This window comes from Amblyomma americanum, chromosome 5 (genome assembly GCF_052857255.1).
Source record: "Amblyomma americanum isolate KBUSLIRL-KWMA chromosome 5, ASM5285725v1, whole genome shotgun sequence".
In the NCBI taxonomy this organism is placed as follows: domain Eukaryota; kingdom Metazoa; phylum Arthropoda; class Arachnida; order Ixodida; family Ixodidae; genus Amblyomma; species Amblyomma americanum.
Window position 1 is genome coordinate 80,837,926 of NC_135501.1, and position 22,759 is coordinate 80,860,684.

The window sequence follows — 22,759 nt, forward strand, 5'->3', positions numbered from 1 at the left end:
AGGCGAACATTGGAGACGGGATTTGAGTTCCATGAAGGCTCTTTCCTGGTCCTGGCCCCAGAAGAAAGGTTCAGCTTCTTTCGTCAGGCGGGTCAAAGGCTCTGCTAGCTTGGAGAAATTGTTTGCAAACTGGCGGTAGTACGCGCAGAGGCCCAAGAAAAGACGCAGGCTCCGTTTGTCTGTTGTATTGGGGAAGGCAGCTACGGCGGTCGTCTTTTCACCTGGAGTGCTGACAATGTGACCAAGAAATTTTAACTCATGAAACCGAAAATAACATTTTGCTGGCTTCAGAAAGAACGTATGGCCTCGAAAACACAACACAAACGTTTCAGGTGCTCATCGAATGTGTCAGAGAAGATCACGACATCGTCTAGATATACGAGGCATGACTGCCGCTTCAAACCAGACAGCACGGTGTCCATCATTCGTTGGAATGTGGCAGAGGTTGAGCGCAAGCCAAAAGGGGCACCTTAAACTCGTACAAACCGTCAGGAGTAATAAAGGCGGTCTTCTCTCGGTCGCGTTCGTCCACCTCTATTTGCCAATAGCTACTGCGTAGGTCAAGTGACGAAATATATTTGGCATGGCGTAGGCGGTCTAGGGAGTCATTAATTTGTGGCACAGGGTACACGTCCTTTTTCGTGACGTTATTAAGGAGTCTGTAATCCAAGCAGAACCTGAAGGTGCCATATTTCGTCGTGACGAAGACAACAGGAGGTGCCCAGAGGCTCGTGGACGGTCGTATGACATCGTCCTGGAGCATTTCTGTAACTTGGCGGCGGATAGCGTCACGTTCTTTTGAAGACATACGATAAGGGCACTGCCATAGTGATCTTTGGTCGTCAGCAACGATCATTCGGTGCTTTGTAAGCGGCGTGTGTCGCACCTTGGAATTTGATGCAAAACAGTCGCGGAATGAATAGATGAGGTTTTCCACGCAGCGTTTCTGACTGGCCAAGAGGCGCAGGTTTACGTCGGTCGGTCGGAATGGTTGTAGCCGTTGCATCGTCGAGGTCTGACGTGGTGGACAAAAAGCACTGCCTGTAACACTCTCCAAGCTTGTCAAAGTAAGTGATGAACTCTCTCTTCGTTACATGTCACGGTTCACGGGTAAAGTTGGTGACTAATTGGTCGGTGCGATCGTTGGCAAGCTCTACTAGGCATCGAACTACACAAACTTGCCGAGCAAGGAGCAGCGACATGTTCGCTTCAGCGATGCCAAGAGTGCCGGTGCTGTCATTACACTCAACTGTGACGAACCTGCTTGCTTGCGGAGGGATTGTTATGTGGTCATCACATACGCGTAACATTACTTTGCTGGGCTCGGTCTATGACTGCACCATACCCTTAAAGGAAATCCATGCCCAGAATGAGGTCTTTTGAACAGTCACGTAATACGGCAAAGGAAACAGTGAAAGTAAGACCGCGGATCTGGATGCGACAGGTGCACACGCTGATCGGCATCACTACATGGCCACCGGCGGTGCGAATCACGGGTCCACACCAAGGCGTCAGAATGTTACGGAGAGTCGTAGCGAGCTGCCTGCACATCACAGAAAAATCGGCACCGGTATCGACGAGTGCGGTCACTTCATGACTGTCGGCGGTTACTAAAATTTCAGCAGAAACTAATCGTTCGCAGCACGTCGGTGAGTTCGTCGGATCGGGTCGTCGCCGCTCGGGCCGTCGCGTCAAATCGTCGGATGGAGGCTGTTGACTCTGTGCAGTGGCGGCGACCCTACCCCCGGAGGATGCCGTCTTCAGTTTTCCCGTCGAGGAGACGTGCCTCTGAACTGACCAGAGGATGACAGCCGACTGGGCGAAGCGAAGCGCCTGGGGGATGGTGATCGCGATAGGCGCCGCTGCGAGGTCGGGGGCAGCACCTGAGTGTCCAGGTACTCCTCTGCGTCTTTCACCATCGCGCGGTGGAGGTGTATCCGGTGGGAACCCTCTCAAACCTATCAGTCGGTACGGGCCATTCCGCAGAATATCAGTCGGTACGGGCCATTCCGCAGAATATGGCCGGGCTACCCACAGTGGTAGCAGAACGGGCGATTTTTGGACCTTCGCCACACGTGCGCTTTGCTGAAAGGAGGGCACAGGTTCTGCTGCTGCTCTACGGTACGCAGGTGACGATGGGCTGGTCGTGGTCCGGCAACGGGGCGAAACGCTTGCGGCGCGGGGGCAGGTCGGCACAGAACATCGCTGTAAGACATGACGTACGGCTCTGATAGAGGTACTGGTGGTGGCAGCACCGCTCGCCGGATTTCGTCACGGAGAACATCGCCTGTAGAAGGTATGCTTGCCGACGGAGCATCCAAGTGGAGGCGTCGCAGTTTTTCGCCGACAATGCTTCTTACAAGCTCTCGCCACGCCTCATATCCGGGACTGGCAAGGACGTGCAGTAGTGAGCGGCTGCTACATTTGCCTGGCGGCCATATTGGGCACTCCGTTCCTGCAGTGAACGTTCCATGCTCGTAGCTTCCATAGCGAAGGCGGCGACGGTTCTCAGAGGGTCGCGCATGAGGCCTGCAAACAGCTGCTCCTTTATCCCACGCTTAAGGTGCCGCACCTTTGTAGCCTCAGCTTCGGACATGGCCGGATCGGCCCGATTGAAGAGGCGAATCATGCCCTCAATAAACTTGACCAAGCTCTCGTTGACTGCTGTGACCTGGAGCGAAGGGAAATTTCAGCATTTTCCTTTCGCTCGCTGGAGCTGAATGTGGCGAGCAACTCACGGCGAAAACCTGCCCAGTTGGAAAAGGACGCCTCGTGGTTCTCGAACCACGTTTTCGCCGAGGCTTGCAGTGCGTAATAGACATTCATCAGCTTCCGCTCGTCGTCCCATTGGTTGAATGTAGCAACACGGTCAAAACTGGCCAACCAATCTTCAACACCCTCGATCCGGTCGCCGTGGAAGGATGGTAGCGACCGCGGTGCGAGAAGGACGTACGGCGGGGCACTGCCGGAGTACTGACCTGTCTGGCTGCCAGCTGTGGAAGTCATAGCTCGCACAGACCTTGTCAGTGGCTCACACTCGGGTTGCAAGCCTCGCAGGCGACGGCTCGCTTTGTGGACAGGTGTGGCGTCCGCGCGTCGGGGAGTAGCGTCAAGGATATCGTCGGGGTCAGCGTACATGGAATAACACCCAGCACCTCCACCAAACGTCGCCGACAAATGTAGCAAGGCGCGGGAAGTACAGACGTTTACAGGGGCGAGGCTTGCCGAACCGCCGCGCTCATTGAAGACAAAAGAAGACGTTCGGCCACGCGCTGGAAGACAGGTTCAGCTACCAGGTGGCGCCAGCAGAATGTCAGCAGTGTGGCAATATTGTATCACAAAGGTTAATTTTTTCTAGCTGAGTCCTGGCAAGTTGTTCAACAAACCCCGATGAGATTCTTGAGCAGCTTGGCACCACTGGTATCAACGTCTGGTTGTGTCACGCTGCCTCTTTCAGCCTCTCTACATGCTGCCTAAGCATTGTTTATTAATTGCGAGAATGACTTTTTCAGAGCGTTACAAAAACATTGCTTCACAATAACACTCTTCACTAGTTTTTAATGAGCACAGCTATGGGAAAGCACGCCTTTGTTTCTTCGGGGCTAGTGCATCAAGCATGTGTTGTGTGTAGAGAGCGGGAGCTTGATTTCTGAGATCGGAATTAGACGCCGTCGACCATTGTATAATATTTATTTTATTGGCTTGAGAGACATATCAAAAATAGCAAGTAATTCTGGTGCAGCAGATTCGTATTTACCTTCATGAGGATTCAAAAGCACTAAAGAGCGTCCAGGAGATTGAACACCTGTGCGCGCTCAACCTTGTGTGTTTTGATTCTTCAAACGGCTAGACAAGATTTGGTCACAGTGTGAAAGGAGATTACCGCTTATGAGTGGCGCGATGCAAGAACCAATGTAGATTCCAGCTTCCGCCGACAGAGCTCGCCATTCCAAGTGGCGCCTATAAGAAAAGGAAGAAGTGAGCATTTCTTACAAGCATTTACAAATATTTGTTCTTTACGAAAGCATATATTTCGGAAGTGACCAAAGCCATCCGCCACACATTGATGAAACTTGTTATGTGGCAAGGACTAATTTGTCTTTTGTATGAAAAAAGCATGTCATGAACCCTTTGCCTTTACGTTCATGCAAAAAAATTTAAATGTGGTGGAAATACTTCACAGAAATGGTCAGGGGATTAGTCTTTGCATTAAAAAAATTTGCAAGTGATTTTGCCATATTCTTGACTCAGGTATTGCAACCCGGAGGAGGCAAATATTAAAATGGGGAAGTAAAACTCTTGCTTGGGCTAGTTTGTTCATGTTTGAAGGTGCAATCAAAAAGGTGCGACGAACGAGGAAAAAAGATCAAACAGGACAGGACCAGTGCCTGTCCCACGTGTTCTACTTTGGTCCTCTCCTGTGTGGCGCTTGTCCTGTCCTCTGCGTTCTAATTTTGTCCTCGTTCGTCGCGCCGTTTTCATTACATCATCAAAATGGGTCTTATCTCTAAACTTAAGTTTCAGGTTGCTGCGTTCACTTTTGCCTGTACTCGAAACGAGTCTAGTGAAGTCTAGTTTTTTGCATAACCTCGTTCTTAGTGCTTTTAACATGCTCAAGAAACTACAGGAAAGTGTTCTAATACTGAAATAGTTGCCTCCAAAGACTGTGCATGAAACATTTATTTCGTTAACACATGAAAACCCCCATCCTTTTCCGCATCTAATAACACGAAGGTACGAAACGGTGCGCCGTACTGGAAGATTGGGTTTTTCAAGCTTCCGCTTTAGAAAAACTCCACCGCCTGAGAAGTGCAAACATCACTTGAGGCTTGCCGTATGACGGAGATTCGTTCAGGTGCGGTCTTCTCTGGTTACAGGGCGAAGTTGGGGCCCGTAGAGAACACACGCTCCACATACTCTGGCAACGAATGTCGCCTACGTTGACAATTTCTTTCTTCTTCCTTGACCTGGCCGCAAGATGGCCAGGCCGACTCGAAGCTGGGGCAGGAGATAGTGTGCATGAACTCCGCCGTTCGGTCAGCGATACGCTGTTATTCTTGAAGATAGAAGCACACAGGACGAGGCTGCACAAGAAACTAGAACTGCCTGGTCTCGTTTCGAGCATAGAAAGAGTGATCCAGCAGCCTGAAATTTGCTCACCGCTGGGAGACAAAAGGCTGGTAGCCTTCTCAAGGTTATTGTACCTGAGGCAGTAACTTGGGAGCAACTCATTGCAGTTGTTCTTAAAGACAAGCTCATCAACTCACCACTAATGCTACATTTATAATGAATGTTGCCACCAGGTATAGACACTTTTAGAGAACATAAGCACAAAAGCTTCATGACATGTTCCTTCTATATAAAATACATTATTCCACGTCCGATCAGAAGTTGCTTCAGTGTGTGGCGGATGGCTGTGGTCTGTTTGGAAAAGTACAGTATCAAAACTAAACAGGGACCCAACAAACACAAAAACTCCTCTAAATCTCCCAGAAATATCCCATCAGGACATTTGGAATGTCCCCAGGAGGTTGTCATTTTTCCCGAGGACGTCCAAAAAACGTCCCCAAAACTAGCCGTGTCCAAGAAGTTGTGCGTCCCATGGACAGCCCCAAAAGGTTAATGCTAGATTTCTCGGCTCTGGCTCAGTAAAATTCATTCTTCTTTTTTATGCAGACTTCGGGCATTTAAGCGCATATATGTGCCAAATTTCAGGCACATGCTTACGTTACAGGTGCTGTAATACATCTGTAAACTCGCGTGAATGCTTGCTGGCTAGGCCATTCAGACTTACCTGTTTACATGAAATGTTCTTTAACAAGGTGAAAATTTGGGCTGGTTGGTGCATGATCTTGTGACGGGAGAAGCGCAGCACGAGACAGAAAAGCGGTACACGACGCCGAATAACAACCAGATTTTTAATGCACGTTCGTCGCATATATCATCTCGCTTGTATAAGAAGGAAAAGAAAGAAGCATGAAAAACGCATAAGATGTACACGTGGTGAAATATTAAGAAATCGCACGCAGATAATCAATTTCTCTGTCACGAAGCGCTATTGAAGGTATGCAGACGCATATGTCGCTCTTTGGTCGGATGTTGAAGGCTTCTTCAATCTCCCTGGTCCGTTGATCAAAATACGACAGGATGCCCATTGTGTCGATAAGCTGCGGCGCGCATTCGTGCTCTCTGCAATGTTTTGCTAATTCACTGCTGATGGCGCCCTTTAGAGATCTTTTGTGCTCTCGAAGCCGTTTATTCAAACAGCGCCCTGTTTGACCAATGTATGTGCGTCCACATGACAGAGGTATTTCATAAGCCCCGCTTTTCGCAAATTTCACATGTTTTTTCAGGTGTTTTTCTTGCATTGATTTTTTTTCTTTGCTCCCTCTTGACTTTGGCGCACAGGCTCCTTAAGTTGTAGGGTGCTGACATGAGCACTTTTACACCAGTTCTTGCTCTTGCCCTTTTGAGATTGTGGGAAATGCCATTAAAGCAAGAAACGACCGCGTCCGGCTTCCTTTATTCTGATGTGGTTGTGACCTATTTTCTGCCTCTAGGTGCTTGCAGAATCTCTTCTGCGACACTGGATAGCAGTCTCGTCGGGCAACCTGCTGCTTTCAGCCGACGCTTCTGGATGCCAAACTACCTTGAGCCTCATGATCACAGGATCTCGTCAATGCGGCTCTCATTGCTGTTTTTTTCTACCCCCGCTTGATGACCTTGGAGTGCGCAGATGTGTAGGAAAGCAGTCCCTTCTAGCTTCGTGGTCCGTACCGCCAGCATATGTGAGCGCCTAGAAAGGCTAGCGTCAAGTCAAGAAATCGCCTAACATTGCTTTCTGGGAGTTCACTTGTTATTTCTAGTCCTAGTTCTTCTAGTCCTTAGCAAAAGTAGCAATGAGAGCCGCATTAACGAGATCCTGTCATCAAGAAGTTCGAGGAAGTTTTGACGCCCAAAACATTCGGCTGAAAGCAGCAGTTTACCCGACGAGACTGCTATCCAGTGTCGCAGAAAGAATTCTGCAAGCGCTTAGAGGCAGAAAATATGTCATAACCACATCAGAACAAAAGAAGCCGTACGCGGTCATTCCAGACATTAATGGCATTTCCCAGTCTCAAAAAAGTAGGCGCAAGAACTGGTGGAAAAGAGCTCATGTCAGCACCCAACAAATTAAGAAGCCTGTGCGCCAAAGTCAACAGGTAGCAAAGAAAAATCAATGCAAGAAAAAGCACCGCAAAAAAACATGTGAAATGTGTGAACAGCGGGGTTTAGGAAATACCTCTGTCATGCGGACACACCTACATTGGTCAAACAGGGCACTGTTTGAATGAATGGTTTCGAGAGCTCAAAATATCCCTAAAGGGCGCCATCAGCAGTGAATTAGCGAAACATTGCAGAGAGCATGAATGCGCTCCGCAGCTTATCAACACAATGGCCATCCTGTCGTATTTAAATCAGCGGACCAGGGAGATTGAAGAAGCCTTCAACATTGGGCAAAAGAGCGACGTATATCCTTCAGCATACTTTCGATAGCGTTTCGTGACAGCGAAATTGATTATCTGCGTGCGTTGTCCTAATCTTTTACAATGTGTACATCTTACGCGTTTGTCATGCTTCTCTCCTTTCCTTCTTGCACGAGCGAGGTGTATATATTCGATCGAACGTGGATTAAAAATCTGGTTGTTGGTCAGCGTCGACTCCCGCCTCTCTCTTCTTTGTTTCTTGCTGCGCTGCTCCCGCCACAAGAATATGAAATGTGCTAGAATTTTACACACAAAGGAAATATTATTTCAAAAAGGCGCCCGATCCCGCCCATATAACAGGATATAGCAGCGCAATACAGATGCAAATTCAGTTTATTAGATGTGCTCTTTGCATTTAAATGCATACAAACAGGAGACGCACATGTATGCACCGTTTAACACACAATGTACGGAGCACTACGACACCAGCAAATAATAATGGCCAAAATTTTTGTAGCTCTGAGTCATGACCTAAATTACTTAATCATGACTTTAATGACTTAGTCATGAATTAAACTGGAGTGATCATGTACAAAACATTTGTGGAGCAGCTCAACAAAAACTTGGATTAGTAAGGCGGAAGCTAAAAGATTCACCATCGGATGTCAAAATACAAGCCTATAAATCAATAGTAAGACCAACTCTGGAATACGCAAGTATAATTTGGGATCCGAATCAGCAATATCTTGTAGACAAAATTGAACGTGTTCAAAGATTGGCAGTAAGGTTTATATTTTCGTCTTACCAAAGAACGCAGTACGTATCTGAACTTCTTATACGAGCACAGTTACCAACATTGGCTATTCGAAGAAAAAATGCTAGGCTAAAGTTTTTTTTATCAGCTTTATCACAATATGTTCAGTGGATTCCAGCTTGTACTTGCGGCGACCCGGAAAATTGTCATCGCGTACTACCATCTTTTTGCAGTAATGCCGTACATGCCGAGAGTTGATGTGTATAAGTTTTCGCTTCTACCTAAAACATGTATAGACTGGAATAATCTTGTCCGACGCGTATTAGACAAAACATATTCACTTGAAACCATTGTAACACAGTTGGAACTTTGTTGTATTGACTGATTATCCCATTCCCACCTTGTAACAGCCCGCAAGGGCTAACAATATTTGTAAATAAAATAAAATCTGGAAAAAATTGAGCAATAAAAACATAATACAGGCTGAAAGTTGATGCACCTTAAGCAAACATTCTAAAGGGTACAAAAGCATATATGCACACGCAAAAGCAAACGCATGTAAAGAGCAACCTGGGTGCCAAAAGAAAAGACGATATTGGCGTACGATACAGATACGCGGTTTCAGGTTACGGATATTCTGCAGGGTGAAACCTCCCTCTCGCTTTGCCTCTCGCACGAGCCTCGGAGTAATCTTGAGAGAGTTATCAAAACAGGAAGAAAAATCATTTCTACGAGGCGAAAATAAAAAACGAGCATAAACCACATACCTTGACGACGTTGTGTACAGAAACCCATGGATGAAATAAAATGCTGCAACTATATATATGAGTTCAGCGCAGCCATCTGTCCTGCGCCTTCCCGCGGCACAGCGAACGCTCAAACATACGCGTTACATCCTCGTTACACCCCCGTTTTATTTTCTTGTGACTAAGTGTGGAGATAAGACTGCTTGGAGCCTGATGGAAAGGGGGGACGTCTTGAGGTAGGAGCCCTGGCTCGCCGCACCCATGGTACAGTAGACCACGCGTGCGGTACAATACGGCGTGGGAGGCGAGATCAAGGTGATCAAGGCACAAGTAATCCGGTGGGGGTGGGTTGGGAGTCAGCGACGCGAACACAACACAAACTATACCGCTGCGACTGGACGGCAATGTAGGTAGAGCAGGTTAATCCATGGGTACTCGCAGCAACAGTCTAGTGGGCTTCCGAAGATCTCTCCCGCATATGACCGCAGTGGACGGCCACGCTGCCACCAACGACACGCCACAGTCGTCGGGGGAGCTGAGGGATGCCGAGTGTGCGCTAGGAGTCGCCCATTGCCTTGAAATTCGCTGCCGCGAACGACGCCTGTAAGAGCGCCATTATGGTGTAGGGCCGTGAAGCTGTTCAAAAGACTTGCGATGCGCCGCGCGCCGCTGCACCAGTTCCAAAAGGAATTATGTGGGCACGCCGAGGTGCGCGGGAAAGCTGTCATGAATCCGAAGCTACGAAGTTCACGACAGCACAGTGATGAGAGCAAGAGCTGCTGCGCGCTGGGGCTTACGCGCGAGCGGCTAGGGGCTGCGCGAATGCGTGTGCGCAAGATGGCTTCCGTCCAGCGAGGAAGCCGGGCGAGCGACGGTAGGCCCATTACTGCGCCTCTGCTAGACAGCGGCGCAACGAGGACTGCTGGTAGTTGGAGATGCGTGCAGGGACCGCCGCACCGTGCTGAAGTTGGAAACACTATTGAAGACGGGCACGTTGGTGACCGCCGCTCCTCGCGATGCGATGAAAAGGCAGACCGCCGTCGCCTGTCTGCAGCATGGAGCCGACGGCCCACGAGAGAGATGCGGGGTGAACTGCGCTTCCTTCGGCTGTTCGAACAAAACTGTCTAATCTCTCAAAACGGCGAGTGCAAGCGCAAAACCTTCTCTAGCCATAGCTTTTGGCGCGAGGGAGAGATAAAAGGGAGCGAGGAGTCAATTTGTATTTTTTGTGGAAAAGCATTGGTCCCAAAAACATTCTCCCAGTTACCTTTCTGGGACCAAAATGCTATGATTTTGTTTTTGTTTTTGCTTAACACGCTCGAAAAAGTGTTTCTGGGACATTAGTGGGCGCACTTCCCTTTTGCTTGTGTTTCTATGTCCTGCCTCTACGGCCTGGAAATGTACAATAAATGTTGTACTGGGGCAGGGACATTCCATCCTTTCTGGGCGCTCCTGGGGAGGTACGTTGTTTGCTGGGGAGGTTAGCCAATAATTTTATCATTTTAAGTTTTCATTTATTGAACCCTCAGGGCCAAAGGCATTTAAGAGGGGAATGGTTACGAAACAACAAATACATAAACATATACAATACATATTACAGAACAAGTATTATCATCCCTCTGTTATACAATACATTCTAACTAGTGCAGAACGAAAATGCTGGTTAGCAATTATGTCGACGATATCTGCGGGAATGTGGTTTCATTCACGTGATGTACTAGGCAAGAATGACTAAAATGCCGATATATTTTTTACATGTTTCAATGCCAACTTGGTGACAAAGAATAATGCGGTTTGACACGTATCTGGGGGACGAAATGAGGGCTTTGCGTAGCATGGGGTGATGGTATCGTTTATTAAAAAGCCTTAAACAAGTTGTCTGCCGGCTGGATGCTAAAAAAGGTAAAGAAAGATTAGCTTTCATGTTTGTTACACTTGCGGTACGGTTAAAGTAGGACAGGATAAAACGAGCAGCGTTATTTTGAACCACCTCAAGCAAAGTTATCACTTTTTCGTGATGGGGATCCCATATTGCGCTGGCGTATTCCACATTAGAACGTATTAGTGTTTTATAAAGCAATAATTTCAGAGAAGATGGAGTTTTGGAAAAGTTACGGCGTACGTAGCCCAATATGCCGTTATCTTTGTTAGTAATGTACTCAATATGGCGCGTCCATTTAAAGTCAGCCAAAATATGAACACCCAGGTATTTATATGAAGTAATCTCTTCTAAGACAACGTTATTTAAGTAGTACACAGGCGGAGAGTTGGAACTCCTTGTCATTCGCATAATTTTGCACTCATTAGTATTAAGTTGCATAAGCCGTTCGTTACTCCTAAGAGAAATAATTGAGAGATCACGCTGAAGAATGTTAGCATCGTCCGGGGATTTCATTTTTCGGAAAACAACGCAGTCATCAGCAACCAAAAGAATGTTAGCTGGTATAATGGAAGGGAGAACATTATTGCAAATAAGAAATAAAAGGGGTCCAAACACTGACGCTTTTGGCACGCCCGAGTATACATCGCTGAAAGGTGAGTTAAAATTATTAGCATAAACGAACTGCGATCTGTTAAGACGAAAGTATTCAATCTATTTCAGAACATTGTAGTCGATATTGTCACTGAGAAACGGTTGGCGTAAGCAGGGCTGGTTTACTTAGACTTTAATTAGACGCGCAAGACGTTGGAACATGCAAGGCAGCAGGCAGCACGAGAGATGAAGAAGACGAAGCATCTAGCCCCTAGATGGCTCAAGGCTTGCCAACTGCCAGGAAATGCAGTTTAGCCGCTGTATTGCGCCACTAGAGTAGTTTGTAGCGTAGCATTGCTCCCCCTCTCTTGAAGACACCGACTCGGTGTGGTAGCAATTGCAGGCAGGACCACAAGGATAGTCGCACGTGTCTGGCGTGTGGTGTACACACGCGCGAGGGGCTAGCGGGCGTGGTACGGCTTCATCCGAGCGACGTGGACAACTTGGGAGGTCGGCCGTCTAGAAGAGCGAACTGTTCCTTGGGAGAGAACTTCGTAGGTAACTTGACTGAGCTGGCGGAGCACCTCGTAGGGGCCAAAGTATCTGCGTAGAAGCTTCTCAGAGCGTCCCCTCATGTGGATTGGGCTCCACACCCAGACTTGTTCGCCGGGCAGGTAACGCACATTTCGGTGGCGGAGGTTGTATCGCTGAGCGTCGTGAACTTGCTGGTGCCGGATGCGCTGTCGAGCGAGTTGGCGGGCGGCCTCAGCCTAACGAACAAATTGGGCAGCACCCATAACAGAGGGGGTAGCGCTAGCTGGAAGCAGCACTGCATCCAGCATGGTTGTGGCTTCGCGACCATGTACTAAACGAAATGGAGTGAAGCGTGTCGTTTCCTGGACCGCAGTATTATAAGCAAAGGTGACGTAAGGGAGTATGGCGTCCCAGTTCCGGTGGTCCGCGTCGACATACATAGAAATCATGTCGGCGATCGTCTTGTTGAGCCGTTCGGTGAGGCCGTTCGTTTGAGGGTGGTAGGCGGTTGTTTTGCGGTGACTGGTGCCGCTTAGGCGCTTAACCTCCTGCGTAAGGGCCGAGGTGAACGCTGTTCCCCTGTCAGTTAAAACGATGGTGGGTGCACCGTGACGAAGCACAATGTTTTGAATGAAGAAGTTCGCAATTTCGTCAGCAGTACGACGGGGAAGAGCTTTAGTCTCACAGTATCAGCTGAGGTAGTCGGTGGCGACAGTGTAGCGGTTACCCAGAGAGGACTCCGGAAATGGGCCGAGTATGTCAATGCCAACTTGGTGGAAGGGAACCTGAGGCGGATCAATAGGCTGGAGCAGGCCGGCTGGCTTAGTCGGCGGCGTCTTGCGACTCTGGCACTCGCGGCAAGTTCTCACGTAACGTTTCACAGCTGCAGCAATCCTTGGCCAGTAGTATTTTAGCGGTATTCGTGCCAAAGTTCTACAAAAACCCAGGTGACCAGAAGACGGGTCATCATGGCTCGCCTGCAGGACTTCGTCGCGAAGGGCCGTAGGCACGACGAGTAGATAGACAGCTTCTGTTGGACTGTAGTTTTTCTTATACAGGACGCCGTCACGTAAACAGAACTACGACAGCCCGCGCGAAAAGATTCGCGGGGGAGACTGAGCGCTTCCTTCTAGATACTCAATGAGGGGCCGTAGTTCGCTTTCGTCCCTTTGGTGTTGAATGAGGATGGACGTGGAGATGGCACCAAGAAAAGCAGAATCGTAGTCGGGGTCAGCTCGGTTGTTCTCGATAGGAGCACGAGACAAACAGTCGGCATCACTGTGCTTCCTACCAGACTTATAGACGATGGTGACATCGAATTCCTGAAGTCGAAGGCTCCAGCGTGCAAGCCGTCCCGAGGGATCTTTGAGGTGCGCCAGCCAACACAGCGAGTGGTGGTCGCTGATGACCCTGAAAGGGCGGCCATATAAGTACGGGCGAAATTTTGTTACTGCCCACACAATGGCCAGGCATTCTTTTTCAGTGGTGGAATAGTTCGCCTGAGATCGTGACAATGGGCGGCTCGCGTATGCGATTACGCGTTCGAGACCATCCTGCCTCTGCACAAGGACCGCACCGAGGCCGATGTTGCTGGCGTCTGTGTGTAGTTCAGTGTCGGCTGACTCGTCGAAGTGCCCAAAGATGGGCGTACTTTGTAGACGAGTGCGGAGGTCTTCAAAGGCTTGCTGTTTGTTGCTCCAGGCCCCAGAACAATGGCTCAGAATCTTTTGTGAGTCGCGTGAAGGGCTCAGCGATCTAGGAGAAGTTCTGCACAAAACGCCGATAATAGGCACAGAGACCCAGAAAGCGGCGCACACTGCGCTTATCGGTGGGCACAGGAAAAGCAGCCACGGCAGCAGTCTTATCAAGGTCTAGGCTAACCCCTTTAGCGCTCACGATGTGGCCCAGAAGCTTCAACTCTTCGAAAGCGAAGTGACACTTTTTGGGCTTCAGGGAAAGACCGGCCGACCGAATTGCTTCGAACACAGCGCGCAGGCGTCTCAGGTGCTCTTCGAACGTGTCAGAAAAGATGACAACGTCATCCAAGTACACGAGACAGGACTGCCGTTTGAGATCGGCAAGCACGGTGTCCATCATCCTCTGGAAGGTTGCAGGAGCCGAGCACAGGCCGAAAGGGAGCACCCGGAATTCGCACAGTCCGTCCGGTGTAATAAAGGCGGTCTTTTCCTGGCCGCGGTGGTCCACATCGATTTGCCAATAGCCGCTTCGTAAATCTAGCGATGAGAAGTACTTGGCGTGGCGCAGCCGGTCCAGGGAGTCATCAATACGCGGGAGAGGGAAAACATCCTTTTAGTGACCTTGTTTAAACGTCTGTAATCAACGCAGAACCGTAGGGTTCCATCTTTCTTTGCCAAAAGAACAACAGGCGACGCCCACGGGCTCGTCGACGGCTGTATCACGTCGTCCTTGATCATTTCTTGAACTTGGCGGCAAATGGCATCGCGCTCCTTCGAAGGGCGGCTGACATAACGGCCGTTGGTTGGCGTCAACTATAATTCGGTGCTTTGTGAGCGGTGTCTGCCTAACCTTGGAGGTCGAGGCAAAACAGTCGCAGGAAGACTGGATAACGCTTTCCAAGCAGCCTTTCTGGTTAGTTGGGAGGTTTGGGTTCACGTCAGTGTTTATGGGAGTGGTCGGTTTCTCCACTGATGCCGGGGCTCCGGACAAAGCGTGCTGTCCCGCGAATTCGCTGAGTTCTTCGAAATACGCAATAGCTGTTCTGCCAGGAAAACACTGAGGTTCACAACCAAAATTGGTCACCAAGAGTTCGGTTCGGCCCTTGTCCAGTTCAACTATTCCTCGAGCAACACAGACTTGCCGACCAAGGAGCAGCGACATGTTGGTTTCAGCAATGCCACGAATTTTGGTGCTGTTATCGCACTCTACAGTAACAAACATGCTGGATCTTGATGGGATCAAAACGTGGACGTCACAGACGCATAACTTAGCCCTGCGTGGCTCGCTATCGTCGTCGACAGGACCTTGGGTGGAAAACGACACGATTAGCTCCTGTAGGTTGATAACGGCACCGTACTTTTGAAGGAAATCCAAACCGAGTATGAGGTCTTGGAGCACTCGGGCAACACAGCAAAGCAGCCACGGAAAGTAACACCGCGGATCTGGATTCGCGAAGTGCAGACACCGATCGGAGTTACCACGTGGCCACCAGCTGTCCGGATCTGCGGTCTAGACCAAGGGGTCAGAACCTTCCTCAAGACCGACCGTGGCTGACCGTCTGCTCATTACCGAAAAATCGGCGCTGGTATCCACGAGTGCGGTAACGTCGTGGTTGTCGGCGGATACCGGAATTTCGGCGGAGGCCAGTCGGTCGCAGCGCCTCGTCGAGGTCGTCGGGTCAAGTCGTCGTCGGCCGGAGCGTCGCGGCGAATCGTCGGGTGGAGGCTCTTGACTCGGTCCAATAGCGGCAGCCCTACCCCCGGAGGACGCCGTCTTCAGTTTTCCGGACGTGGGGCCGTACCTCTGAACTGGCCAGAGGATGACGGGTGGCCGGGCGAAGAGAACCGCCTTGGGGATGGCGATCGGGACTGGCGTCGCTGCGAGGTCGAAGATTGCACATTTTCAGCCAAATACTGTTCGAAATCCCGTGGCCTTTCACCGTAGCGTGGTCGAGGTGCGTCAGGTGAAAACCCCCTTAAACCCATCCTTCGGTAGGGGCAGTGGCGGAGGATGTGGCCAGGCTCTTCGCAGAGGTATCAGAGCGGCCGATTGTTTGGCGTACGCCAAACGTGCGCTTTGCTCACGGGGGGCCTGAACTCCTGCGGCACGGAGGGTGCTGTTGCGATTGGCTCCTGCAGGTATTGCAGAGGAGCGATGGGGGAAAAGGCTCGCATCGCTGGCCCGGGACTTCGTAGCGCCTCGCTGTACGTCATAACGGAGGGCGCCGGGTGTGGAGCGGGGGGTGGCTGCACAAATCGTCGGATTTCTTCGCGAACCACGTCCGTAACGGCAGCGACGCTGACCTGTGGAGCTTCAAAGCGAAGTTTCGCCAGTTCCTCGCGCACCAGGCTTCTTACAAGCTCCCGAAGGTCCTCGGCGGGCAGCGACGTAGGCGTGTACTGGGACTGGGAAGCGGCTGCTACAGTAGCCTGACGTCCGTTGTGGGCGCCCCGTTCTTGTAAAGAGCGCTCGATACTCATTGCCTCCTTGGTGAAGTCGGACACTGTTCGTGGCGGGTCACGGACCAGTCCGGCAAACAGCTGCTCTTTTGCGCCACGCATTAAGTGGCGTATCTTCTGGGCTTCGGGCATAGCAGGGTCGGCCCGATTGAACAGTCGGGTCATGTCCTCGATGAACATCGCCACGCCCTCGTTCGGCTGCGGTGATCTCGAGCGCAGGGCGATTTCAGCTTTCTCTTTTCTTTCGCTGCTGGTAAATGTCGCTAGCAGCTCTCGACTAAAAGCCTCCCAGGTGGTAAAGGATGCTTCGTGGTTCTCAAACCACGTTTTGGCCGAGTCCAGCAGCGCAAAGTAGACGTTGCGCAGCTTGCGCTCGCCGTCCCACTCATTGAAACCCGCCACTCGGTCAAAGCTGGCCGACCAGTCTTCGACGTCCTCGAACCTGTCCCCGTGGAACGGTGGCGGCAATCGAGGTGCGTGAAGGACAAATGGCGGGGCATTCCCGGAGTGCTGACTTGTCTGGCTAGCCGCGGTGGATGTCATGGCCCTTACCGGCGCTGTCAGTTGGCCGAACTCTGGTTGTAGGCCTCGCAGGCGGCGGCTCGCTTTGTGGACTGGTGTTGTAGCCACGCGTTGAGAGCTGACATCAAAGGTGCCCTCGAGGTCAGCGCACATGGGCCGTTACCCAGCACCTCCACCAAATATGTCACTGAGAAACGGTTGGCGTAAGCAGGGCTGGTTTACTTGCTTTAATAAGACGCGCAAGACGTTGGAACGCGCAAGGCAGCAGGAAGCACGAGAGATGAAGACGAAGCATCTAGCCCCGAAATGGCTCAAGACTTGCCAACTGCCAGGAAATGGAGTTTAGCCGCTGTATGGCGCCACTAGAGTAGTTAGTAGCGTAGCAATATTCAGTTGGGTTAGCTTTCAAAATATTAAGCAGTGACATACCTTGTCGTATGTCACTAGCCTGGACATACCTTGTCGTATGTCACATGTCAGTAGAAACAGTTCCCCGGACATCTACCTTGACTTGCCTGCCAAACCCAGACTTCCAGATGGAGCAGCATTAAAACAAAAATCGTTATATCTCACCCGGAGGAATATGAACACCGGAAGCAAAGCTTTCCTTACAGCTTTACCTGTGCACAAGACGGTAAAGAATTCGCCCGCTTCTGCTGATGTTATCTGGTCTATTTGTTTGTCTCCGCGCTCTCCAACAACCGTTGGTGAATTGTGTGCAGTTTTGAATCCAGTTTCATCGAAGTTGTAGATGCGGCCTGGGGTTAGTTTGTGGCGGTCGTAGACGGTTCTGACGTTGGACAGGAAAGCATAAAAATTATGCTGATTAAAGCTTGTGGCTCGACTCAGACTGGTTGCTTCAGGAGATAGAAGCGCCAGCTCTGGATTGCGGTTCGTGAAACCAGTCTCTGCAAGCTGATTTCTTCGTTTCACATGACGGCGGTCGCTTCCGGTTTAGAGCTGCAGCAAACTGGTACGCCATTGAGCGTACCTGCATCCATTTAAGTCCGTAATGCATCTTGCTTGCCTTGAGCAGATTAATTTTCAGGGCTTCACGAGCAACTAGGAAACGTACACTGTAAAAGAAGTGTGTAAAATACAGGTGTTTTTGCGGAGATTTATTGTTACCGCGCAAAAAAATCTGTCACTGGAAATAACAGAATAGCGATGAAGCAAAAAAAAAGGCCGCCACCATCTGGAAGACGTTGAAGTATCGAGCCTTAGATGTTTGGTTTACTAGATGAGGAAAGCGGAGAAGAACGCGCCGCTCGTCAAGAGAAACGGAGTGTAATATATACCCTTTGAAACTGGGTGGTTTGCCACCACGCTCGGCTACGCGTGCACGCACGCCGCCTAGCGGAACGATCGCCGCCTAGCGCCATCTATCAGAGAAACTACGATGCACGTCTACCCATTGTCGAGTTGTACCTCCTCAAGACACGTCCCAAACGGAATTTGCTTCGATTGGGGGGTCAAGGTGGGCCTAGAATTATACTTGCGGTGCGATTTGGTAGCGCTTCAATTAGTAATTGCATGTATACAATGCTTACCTATTATTTATTTGATTTTATTATAATATTTTATTTTATTTACACAACCCATAGGGTTTATTTGCCTATCAAATTCGGTACACAACTCTCCCAGGATGGGAGGCCGTTGTTCTACATTACATTTTACCCGCTTTAGGATATTTTTTGTTGAGGGGGGAAAGGCAAAAGAGGGCACATCCAATTTTAATAACCACCATCTGGGATTCGAGAAACCGAAACAATTAATGCCGCCATTTCTTCCCCTGACGTCATACTAACATAGTTCCACCTCTATCCACCATATTGGACATGGACGTCATCACTGGCACGCGGCAGGTGGTTGTTTCTACGATACTATTGTGGATGGCGCTACAAGTCTCAATGCGAGGTGCTCTGTTATCTAGCTGCAGCCACAGATGGCGCTTTGATCTCAGGATGGTAGGAGACTTCACGAAATCTCGAAACGTGATGAGTAGTTGCTGCCACAGTTGGCGCTGTGATCAAGGTTAGTAGCAGACCCCACGAAATCTCGAAACGAGATGAGTAAGAGCTAACGCTCTCGAAACAGACATTTTCTGTTTGTGACCGCCGCGCTCTAGTCAGGTGCGTTTATAGTAAAAATAAGCAACGAACAATGCACCAGAAAACCTTAAGAACTTCCGCTTGTTTTTTAAAGCCTGTATAGTAAACTCAAACATAGCATATATGCGCTCCATAGCCCGCATTTAAAGTGACGTGTGTTGTTCCACAACGAGGGTTATTATTTTGTATCCAACCTGCCAGTTATTTAGTCTTCTTTACGGCATACCAAGTGCACTCATACCTAGAATGTAATATAAACTCTGAAGGCTTATGCAGGTGTCAATGCTACTTAATCCTGATGAAGTCGAGAGTTGGACGAAAACTCGTCTGGTCGGGGACGATCATAATAAAACTTAAAAGGAGGACGCCGACCAAAAGTAAAAAAACAAAAAAACAACAACAAAATGACGTTTCGGCTCCCGTACGGGAGCCTTGTTCACAATCTTGATCCGCTATTCAGAGCATCGCTCCTGTTCTGGGGAGGAATGGGACCAGTGTCCCATTCCACTCTCAACTCAACTTTCTCATTCCTTCCAAGCCGAGTCGCGCAAGGCAAAATGCCTTCAATATCAAAAGTTTTCTTGTTAGGCCTGAACTAACTCTTGGCGAACGGATTATAATGACGCATGTTCTCGAGAACGCTTCTAGCCATTTGGATTTGAGAAAGATGCGATTGGAACGAGGAATACTTACTTTTCACTCCGTAGTCAACTGCTTCCCATTCACAGCATGATTTGCCGAACGAGCACGACTGCCGTTACAGCCAAACAATCGCTATGGTGGTGCCATCTCTTGGGCAGTTTGTGAAGTTTTTTTTAACTATTCGTTTGAGAGATACGTTGACTGTCCAATTCCTGCAACCGTCCCAAACCTTCCGACTCTCCCTTAGACATAATCCGAGTATGGCCGCCAACACAGCGCTTCGCTCTCCAGGCAGCTGTCGACTGCTGCCTTCCTCGCAGCCCCAAGCAGTCCGCGGACTGCCAGAGGTGGAAAACAAACCTGTTGCTATGGCGATGCGGGCAGCTTTCTGACTGGTGAGCGGAGCCTTCTGGCTGCCCGAGAAAATTGTACGCCGGACTCGAGTCCGCAAGCAGTCAGGCACTGTCAGGGACTGAAAATGGATTGGGCCCATAGTGAGCAGGGACGCCTGGAGGATGCCGGTTTACAGTGCAGAGGATAAGAGGTATGCAGTTGTCGATAAGCTGCTGAATAGTCTTTTGTAACTCATCTATCTGTTATTGTGTGCATTGTGGTGCAAGGCTCCTTTCAATAACATGTGAAAAACCGGTGAAAATTAATGCTTGTTTATACTTTTTGAGACTTTACATGCATAAACTGTACTGAAAGCTCTGCTGCTATTTCCAAAGAGGTGTGATCACTCATTAAGTTATTTTTTCAGTTTGTAGGCTCTCATGGCTGGCGTTGGAGTGCCTGTAGTACTTTGCTTAATGGAAAGAGAGCACCAGCCACAAACTGGAATTCCTTACGACAGAGACCTACGAGGCACTGAATGGTACAACTATGTCCACTGTTTGTGCACAAAGCATCTCTTGCAGTCAGGCTTCCATTTTGTTCTAACAGGGAAGCTTTCAAGCGATGATATGGGCTCGTTGTTTTCCACCATTAGGCAGCTGAATGTTACCAATGACCAAATTGATGCCTACACAGCTTTGTCAGCTCTGCAAAAAATTCTGTCACTGGAACTGTTCACTAAGCCAGTAGCAAGGTTTGAAGTGTGGTGGGCACTTTAAGAGCAGCATCAAATCTCTCTCTTGAAACAGAGTGCACGGCCACTCCAAGGAAGGACCTCCGAAAGCTTCTGCTCCCTTACCTAGCTGCATTGGAGCGGTACCCAAGTATGCAGCGTATCCTCATCAATGCAGATCAGAAATCACTTCTTAATTACTACATGTCTGTAAATGAAGACGCTTTCTTCGAGCACCTGAAAGTGGAATGGCTCGCTGTCCTAGGTGTTTTTTTTGGAAAACAAGTTATGTGTAGTTTTTTCGCTTGATTACTTAACCCTGGCTTGTGGCCGATTTTAAGGGCGCTATATCAGGCACCAGTAAGTATATAAGGTAAATCACTAATCAATTCACTGTCTTCAAAGTGTATGATTGTGGTGGATAAGTTGCGACCGTACTCGGATACTTGAAGGGTGTCAGGAGATTTTTCTTACACCATCCTTCTTCTCCAGTCCCTCCACAACAGAACCTGAACACAAGCACGCTGGCATTGATTGCTGGCTTCCTCGTGAGAGCTATTCAGGGCAACACTGATTGAACAGGCTGCCTTAACAAGCTGCGTGCACCACCTTCTATCTCAACGACACCGGCCCTAATAGCTGGCATCGATAGAGGAGGGCACTTCTACCCCAGTATTGCTTTCGAGGTTTCCGTTACCCTCCTAGAGAATACAGCCTCTAGAGTGGCTGCAGAGATTGTGATAGAAAAACGTAGCCCCTAAAAAGTTTTGCAGTTGCGGTTCTGCTGTCAACTGCGAAGAATCCACTGTTTCAGTGCTCCATGGATGGCACTGTGGCTCAGAGAATGATGCTCGTGAACCCCAAATGTCAAGAATTCATGAGGCCGTCCGTCATCAATTTCACCGGCCATTTGACTGGGCGCAAAGAGAAAAGAAAATTATGAATGAAAGAACTCTGCGCTCGCAAAGTAATCAAAGTACAATGGTAATTTCTCTGTGATGGCGAAATAAAGCACCACTGATGTTTTTGAGCACATGCTTTCGTAATGGTTGTTTCCTTGCTAGCTTAGCTCATTGAGAAAATTTGTCAGCAATTATTGCATATAATAAAGTTAACATTGCCACCCCTTGTAAGACTCATCACTGCAATTATTGTGTTCACAAGCTTATTACGCGCGCGATGAGAAACAAAACTGGGAAAGAACAGCAGCCGAGCCACCGAGCTCGCATATTCATCTAATACTTAATTTCACTGTGGTGGTACGTGGAAAACCAGCGGAAAGGATGTATTCACAAGCAGGACAAGTACACAAGACATCGCTGGAAACACGACTGAAATCTTCTTTGCTTCGTGAAACCGCCGACAACAGAACAGGGCGCACATGTGCGAGAGCACTACACACGCTATCAAAACAACAGGACAAAATATTGTTTGAGCGGGAGAAGATAACATGTGGCAACCTATGTCCCATTCATGAACCTGTACCCTTTCTGCCGCGAAGCTGACAGATCTGTCACTGACGCATTCAGTGCCTAACTGCTTGATTTTAAAGGCCTCTAAGATTTCTCGATGAACCTGCGTTTTCCCGCTGCCGATGATTCTGACATTATGGAAACGAGGGGTTCACTCTTTTCAGTGGCTGCAATGTTTTGGCAGACTAGCAGTGTTGCCTGACTGGAGCGAAGTGCGGTGCTGCCTTATACGCTCGTCAATGCATTGACCAGTTTGACCTATGTAGTCCTTTGCACAGGACAGGAAGCTAGTAAACAACATCGGTTGTGCATGTTGTGAACATGCTCTGGTGCTTAACTTTATATTTCCTTTTTGAGCTGCTGTTTTTTAAAGATACGGGAACAAAATGACGGCAGTTTTGTGGGTGCAGAATAGGCAACCCTAACACTGAATTTCATGGCTATTTTTTAACGTTATGCGTGATTTTGTGCAAGTATGCATTACAGCAGGGCTAGTTTCTTCACAAGGCGTTTAATCTTTCTTAGGTATGTACTGTGACATAAGCTTACTAGACAAAATCTCAGCAATAGAAACCAGGACATCGTTAGGGTAGCCCGCTGAACGCAAGGGGTCAAGTTGCCCTAAGAAACTGTTCTGCCTACCAGCCGCCGCGGTGCCTGAGTGGTTATGGCGCTCGGCTGCCGGCCCGAAAGACACGGGTTCGATCCCGGCGGCGGCGGTCAAATATCGATGGAGGCGAAATTCTACAGGCCCGTGTACTGTGCGATGTCAGTGCACGGTTAAGAACCCCAGGTGGTCGAAATTTCCGGAGCCCT

At 49.2% G+C, this 22,759-nt stretch overlaps 2 pseudogenes; one reads left to right on the plus strand and one right to left on the minus strand.

Annotated features, from left to right (window-relative positions):
- Window positions 1-17,153: 17,153 nt before the first annotated feature.
- LOC144133995 (uncharacterized) lies at window positions 17,154-18,454 on the minus strand (annotated as a pseudogene).
- A 108-nt stretch (window positions 18,455-18,562) lies between these two features.
- Window positions 18,563-21,232, plus strand: LOC144133996 (uncharacterized; annotated as a pseudogene).
- The last annotated feature ends 1,527 nt before the right edge of the window (window positions 21,233-22,759 follow it).